The sequence below is a fragment of the Schistocerca americana genome, chromosome 11, assembly GCF_021461395.2.
Source record: "Schistocerca americana isolate TAMUIC-IGC-003095 chromosome 11, iqSchAmer2.1, whole genome shotgun sequence".
In the NCBI taxonomy this organism is placed as follows: domain Eukaryota; kingdom Metazoa; phylum Arthropoda; class Insecta; order Orthoptera; family Acrididae; genus Schistocerca; species Schistocerca americana.
Window position 1 is genome coordinate 10,101,131 of NC_060129.1, and position 5,987 is coordinate 10,107,117.

At 35.7% G+C, this 5,987-nt stretch overlaps 1 non-coding gene across 1 annotated transcript; it reads right to left on the bottom strand.

Annotated features, from left to right (window-relative positions):
* Positions 1 to 3,457: 3,457 nt before the first annotated feature.
* On the bottom strand, positions 3,458 to 3,532 carry Trnat-ugu. The gene has a single exon. It is a non-coding gene; the product is annotated as a tRNA-Thr (tRNA).
* Positions 3,533 to 5,987: the final 2,455 nt, after the last annotated feature.

Below are 5,987 nucleotides of genomic sequence, written 5' to 3' on the forward strand. Positions count from 1 at the left end.
ATGCCTAAAGTAGAGTTTAAAATATGCTACCTCAATATTCAGGTTATGGCAGATAAAAACTTAATAGTCAACGAATTTTCAAATGAAAACGTGGTAGATATTCTATGTTTAAGTGAAAATTTATGTAAAGAGGGTGAGCTTGGGTACAAAGTATTGGATGATTACACACTACTTAGTTGCTATTGCAGAAAACAGCACTTACGTGGTGGGGTAGAAATATATGCAAAGATACCTCTTGCACCAAACTGTGGCAGGATGGATCTCAATACCCTTTGTGATGAAATGCATTTTGAAATATCAGATGTGGTAATTGAGAACCTTAAGCTAATGATAGTAGTATTGTACAGGCAACCTAGTGGTGGCCCCCATATCTCTCTGGAGAAACTTGAGGAACTCTTAATGTACATATGTATACCGAAATTGAAAAAATACAATATTGTCATTGGCTGATGTCCTGAAGGACAGAAAAACTGTGGCAGAGCTCAAAAATGTGCTTCGACAATTTAACCTCTACTATGTTAACTGAAAACCTGCCTGAGGCTCATCCTGTCTAGACAATATATTTACAAATATTAAGAGAACTTGTATGTCCACTGATGTAATTAGTTTCCTATACTCAGAATATGATGCAGGATATCTTAGTCTTAATAATGTATCTTCAGACTGCTCCAAATCAGAATCTAAAATTGTGATTATTAGATTGTGAGCAGAGAGAGAATGGATAGGTTTAGACATGCCCTCACTTATTTCAGTTGGGACACACATTTATTTAGGCTTCAGCACTGTTCAGCTGATATTGTTTTCACCAAGTTTTTCTCCATATTTTTAAACATATTTGAAAATAACACCCCTCTGAAAAAATGTACAGTGAATATTAGTAGTAATTACAAGAAAAGGAAAACAAAGGAATGGTATATTCCACAGTTAGGACAACTGAAAAATACTGTTATGCGGTATTCTAGTCTGTACAAAACCAGTAAATCAGAAATGTATAAATAACTGCATGCTAAAGCCAAATACAAGTATAGGAAGGCAATAAATGAAGCAAAGTAACTGCATAACGTAGTAAACAGTGAAAAATCTAACAACAAATGCAAAAAGACCTGGAATGTAATAAACTCCATTGCTCACACTAAACACAAAGAGGAAATCACCATTACCCTAGAAGAATTTTATAAATATTGCATTCAGTCCATTGAAGAAATCAGTAGCTCAATAAACAAACCCCCTGAAAATGCACTTAGTATTATGGACGGCTGTTTTGAAGAGTTTCCCCAAGCACCTTCACTTTCACAGAAGTGAGCCCAAATAATATCCTAAAACTAGTGAAAAATTTCAGACTTTCAGTTAGTGTTGATTATTATGATATGTCATGTAATTTGCTGAAGGATTTCATTGATTGTGTGTTTTATCCCTTAACTTTTTGTATTCACAAATGCCTAGTTGAAAGTAAGTTCCCCGACATACTAAAAATTTCTAGAGTTGTGGCCATATATAAAAAAGAACTGTGCCGCTAGTTGCAAACCTATATCCATAACCCCAGCTTTTTCAAAAATTTTAGAAACAATTATCTACGAGCAGTGATAAACAGTTTGGATTTAGGAAAGGTAAATCCACAACGGATGCAATGGACTCACTCGTAAAATTAGTACTAGATGTGTTTGAGGCTAGGGACTATGCCCAGGCTACATTTTGTGACCTGAGCAGAGCCTTTGACTGTGTAGAGCATGACACAGTGCTGAATAAGCTAGTTTACTATGGTTTTGATGACAACAGTATAAATATGGTCAGGTCTTTTCCAGAGAACCGTCAACAAGTTGTGTGCATTGGTAGGGAGAAATCAAATTTGGTTAATGTTAGGTACGGAGTGCCTCAAGGGTCGGTGCTTGGATCTTTACTGTTTATACCAATGATTAATGACCTGCCCTTGTTCATAAATTCTCACACAATATTATATGCTGATGACACAACTTTTCTACATAAAAGCTCTGATCTAGGTACACAGAAAACATTGACCAAAAATATCCTTGCTCAGTCCTCATTATGGTTCAAAGCTAATGGCTTCTTACTAAATGAAAACAAAACCCAGACACTTTACTTTAGCATCAAAGAGATTCCTGATGACCAAGAACTAGAAACTGTCAGATATTTAGGTGTTACTATTGACAATAAATTGACATGGGAACCACACATTAAAAACATATTGGCTAGGCTTTCAAGAGTTATTTATCCAATTTGAAATTTAAAAGAACATGTTCCCAATGACTATGTGAGATCGGCATATTTTGCCTTCTTCCAAAGCATCGTTTCTTATGGAATCTTACTGTGGGGTAGTAGCTGTCATGTAAATGACATTTTACTTTTACAGAAGAAAGTAATAAGAATAATAACAGATTCTGATAAAACAGTACATTGTAAACCCCTGTTTATTAAATTTCAGAGTCTTACAGTAGTAAACTTATTCATCTACAATGTTTTATTGTACATTAGAAACAATGTCCTTAATTTTTTGTTGAGAATTGATATTCATAGCCACAATACTAGAAGCGGAACATCTGTAGACATGCCATATGATAGTCAATTACACATCCTTAGTTCAAGAACTAGGTAGGAGTTCTGTGATTTTGATAATCTAAGTGCTGACTTTAAAGAACTGCCTGTAAATATTTTTAAAGCTAAATTATACAAGCTACTAGTGAACAATCCGTTTTACACCGCTGATGAATTTTTTTAAGATGAAAATACTGCATTCTAATGTGTGCCTATTTTATGTAAACCAATTTACATCAGTATTGTAGTTTATGTAGAAATATATGCTCTTTACTTTGTCTATTGCTGTAATCAGCCGAATGACAATAAAATTTATTATTATTATTTCTTTTCTTTCTCAGACGTTATGTCTGGTTAAAAATGAAAAGTGACGTGGACCTTGATCAAGTTAACTGTACGGTATATGTTACATTGCATTTAGGAATTTTCAGGTAATTGAATATGTATCAATAATTACAGATTTCTGTAGTTGTATATATAAGTTTGGATGTAGCTGTATTGCATTGATGTACTGGTGGATATTGTGTGATATGACTCCTGTAGTTGATAGTATAATCAGTATAATGTCAACATTATCCTGATGCCACATGTCCTTGACTTCCCCAGCCAGTATGATGTATTTTTCAATTTTTTTTGCTGTTTTCTTCTGTACATTTGTTGTATTGGGCATGGATATTTCGATTACTTGTGTTGAGTATGATGTCAGGTTTGTTATTAGGTGTTGTTTTATCTGTCACAATGGTTCTGTTCCAGTCTAATTTGTATTCATCATTCTACAGCACATTTTGTGGTGCTTACTTGTATGTGGGAACGTGTTGTTTTATTAGTTTGTGAAATGATAGTTAAATGGACACCCTAGCTGCAAACAGGTGTTGATGTACTTCATTGGGGACATGTTGAAAATGTGTGCCCCGACCGGGACTCGAACCCTGGATCTCCTGCTTACATGGCAGACACTCTATCCATCTGAGCCACCGAGGGCACAGAGGATAGTGCATCTGCAGGGACTTATCCCTTGCACGCTCCCCGTGAGATACACATTCCCTACATGTCCACAACACTACATTCGTAGTGCGCCTAATAGATGTTTGCCCATCATACTCATTACTCGTGGCAGATTAATCTACCAAGTCCCGTACGAGTTCGGGCATAGTGTGTGCGTTCGCACAAGAAGGTCAATGGCCAGGAAGCCATATTTTTAACTATATATGACGGTAGTATCTGTTCCCGAAAGAACAGTTACCGTGGATGACCATGCAGCTTTGCTAGAAATGAAATGATAATTTAATGGACACCCTAGCTGCGAACAGGCTTTGATGTACTTCATTGGGGACATGTTGAAAATTTGTGCCATGTAAGCAGGAGATCCCGGGTTCGAGCCCCGGTTGGGGCACAGATTTTCAACATGTCCCCAATGACGTACATCAACGCCTGTTTGCAGCTAGGGTGTCCATTTAATTATCATTTCATTTCTAGCAAAGCTGCATGGTCATCCACGGTAACTGTTCTTTCGGGAACAGATACTACGGTCATATATAGTTATTAGTTTATGTTGTATGGCAAGCTGTTGATGTACTATTGTGGCTTCATTGTCATGTCTTCTGGGGTATTCTGTATTTGCTAGTATTATACATCCACTTGTGATGTGATCTACTGTTTCTATTTGTTGTTTGCAAAGTCTACATTTATCTGTTGTGGTATTGGGATCTTTAATGATATGCTTGCTGTAATATCTGGTGTATATTGTTTGGTCCTATATTGCAGTCATGAATCCTTCCATCTCACTGTATATATTGCCTTTTCTTAGCCATGTGTTGGATGCGTCTTGATCGATGTGTGGCTGTGTTAGGTGATACGGATGCTTGCCATGTAGTGTTTTCTTTTTCCAATTTACTTTCTTCGTATCTGTTGATGTTATGAGATGTGATCTAAAGGGTTGTAGAAGTGGTTATGAAATTGCAATGGTGTATCCGATTTATTTATATGAGTGATTGCTTTGTGTATTTTGCTAGTTTCTGCTCGTTCTAGAAAGAATTTTCTTAAATTGTCTACCTGTCAATAATGTAGGTTTTTTTATGTCAATAAATCCCCTTCCTCCTTCCTTCCTTCCTTTCTGCTTAATGTGGATCTTTCTGTTGCTGAATGTATGTGATGTATTCTATATTTGTGGCATTGTGATTGTGTAAGTGTATTGAGTACTTCTAGTTCTGTGTTACTCCATTTCACTACTCCAAATGAATAGGTCAATATTGGTATAGCATAAGTACTTATAGCTTTTGTCTTGTTTCTTGATGTCAATTCTGTTTTCAGTATTTTTGTTAGTCTTTGTCTGTATTTTTCATTTAGTTCTTCTTTAATATTTGTATTATCTATTCCTATTTTTTGTCTGTATCCTAGATATTCATAGGCATCTGTTTTTCCATCACTTCCATGCAGTCGCTGTGGTTATCCAATATGTAATCTTCTTATTTAGTGTGTTTTCCCTTGACTATGCTATTTTTCTTACATTTGTCTGTTCCCAAAGCAATATTTATATCATTGCTGACTACTTCTGTTATCTATAGTAATTGGCTGAGTTGTTGATTTGTTGCTGCCAGTAGTTTTAGATCATCCATGTATAGCAAATGTGTGATTTTGTGTTGGTATGTTGCAGTAATATTATATCCATAATTTGTATTATTTAGCGTGTTGGATAGTGGGTTCAGAGCAAGGCAGAACCAGAAAGGTTTTAATGAGTCTCCTTGGTATATTCCACGCTTAATCTGTATTGGCTGTGATGTGATATTATTTGATACAGTTCCTAAATATAGTAATGAAAAATTGGAAAACCACACTTAATATCCAAACAAATTCAATTTAGGATCTACTTTATATATTTACAATATTTGTAGTAACCATGAGTGGGGTACACTATCAAAAGCTTTTTGGTAATCAATGTATGCATAGCGTAGCGACCTTTGTTTAGTTTTAGCTTGATATGACGCCTCTGCATCTATTATCAGTTGCTCTTTACATCCTCGTGCTCCTTTGCAACAGCCTTTTTGTTCCTCATTTATAATTTTGTTCTGTGTTGTATGTGTCATTAATTTCTGTATAATGACTGAAGCTAATATTTTGTATATTGTTGGTGGGCATGTTATGCGGCGATATTTAGCTGGGTTTGCAGTGTCTGCTTGATCTTTAGATATCAGGTAAGTTATTCCTTGTGTAAGTGTATCAGGTAATGTGTATGAGTCTGCAATGTAACTGTTAAATAATTTAATATAATAGAGGGAAACACTCAACGTGGGAACAATATATCTAAAACCAAAAATGATGTGACTTACCGAACGAAAGCGCTGGCAGGTCGATAGACACACAAACACACACACAAAATTCAAGCTTTTGCAGCAAACTGTTGCCTCATCAGGAAAGAGGGAAGGAGAGGGAAAGACGAA